Genomic DNA, 1,529 nt, shown 5'->3' on the forward strand with positions numbered 1-1,529 from the left:
GTTGAATGTTGAAATTTTTGTTTCACAAATTTTTGTTGTCAATCTACTATAAACTTATATACAATGTTCCACTTAAAAGTATACTTATTGTGGCTTGAAAGCTGCTTTTCGCGTTCGTCCGCCATGCCATCAAATTCTGCAAGTTTTCACAGACAGTGCCAGTGCACAGGAGGTTATCCGTACGAGTTGAGTAAGAGATCGGAAACTTGTGGGTCTTAATGATGGTGCGATCCGAGCTCTGAGCAATGGGGGTGATATCTGCAAAGACACTCCGACGCTCAAGTCAGAATGGATCTAAGAGATGTGTGTGAGGAATGAGTGAGTATCTGAGGGGGGCTCTGGCTCCTCTTTATATAACTTGTGGTAATTATCTTATCTTATCTTTGTTTAACTAAGATAAGGGATGGATTTAAGTTTGAATGTTGGGTCAGGATATTGGAAGTTATTGATTTGTCTTTGGGCCATCATTGACGAATTCGGTGACCATTTTGAAGAAGGATCCGGAGATCAGGTCCGGAACAGTTGCCCCCGGAGAATGAGAACATGCTTGCTTGGTCTCAGTGCTGAGTTATTGGAGAGTCCGGTTCTCCGTAGTTCGGGAGACTGTGAGGGACCTGAAAAAGGGCGTGACGTCATCCTACGCCAATTGGCAGGATTTTGGTAAGTTTGGCTTTCCGCGAGTTGGAAGAGCATTAGCTCATGCTTATTTTGTGTGGCCTTTTTGGGTCGTTATTGTGAACTTATTTTAGGCTGCTTGGTGGGCCGGTTTTAATACTTTGCTTATTTAGCTTATTTGGATATCCGTTTTGTTGGCCTCGGAGGTGATCGGTTTATAGGGGTAGTCGTTTAACTTATTTGGATATCCGCTTTGTTGGCTTCGCAGGTGATCGATCCTCGGGTCACCGTTTTTTGTTATTTGGATATTCGTTTTGTTGGCCTCGGGGGTGATCGATCCCTGGGTAGCCGTTTGACTTATATGAATATTTGTTTTGTTATTTGGATATCCGTTTGTTGGCCTCAGGGTGATCGATCCCCGGATAGCTGTTTACTTATTGGATATCCGTTTTGTTATTTGGATATCCGTTCTGTTGGCCTCGGGGGTGATCAATCCCCGGGTAGCCGTTTACTTATTGGATATCCGTTTTGTTGACCTCGGGGTGATCGATTCCTGGGTTGCCGTTTTTTGTTATTTGGATATAGCCTCAGGGTGATTGATTTCCGAGTAGCCGTTTACTTATTTGGATATCCATTTTGTTGGCCTTGGGGTGATCAATTTCCGAGTAGCCATTTACTTATTTGGATATCTGTTTTGTTGGTCTCGGGGTGATCGATCTTCGGCTAGCCGTTACTTATTTGGATATCCATTTTATTATTTGGATATCCATTTTGTTGGCCTCAGGGATGATCAGTCTCCAGAGTGGCCTTTTTGTTCGTACCGTTTGTTGTGTTGGTATGAACGTAAAAGAGAAAAGGATGTTTTCTGAATTGATAACTTGCTTTATTGAAACTTGAACAAATTGGGGCCTAGT

The sequence above is a fragment of the Arachis ipaensis genome, chromosome B07, assembly GCF_000816755.2.
Source record: "Arachis ipaensis cultivar K30076 chromosome B07, Araip1.1, whole genome shotgun sequence".
Taxonomy (NCBI): Eukaryota; Viridiplantae; Streptophyta; class Magnoliopsida; order Fabales; family Fabaceae; genus Arachis; species Arachis ipaensis.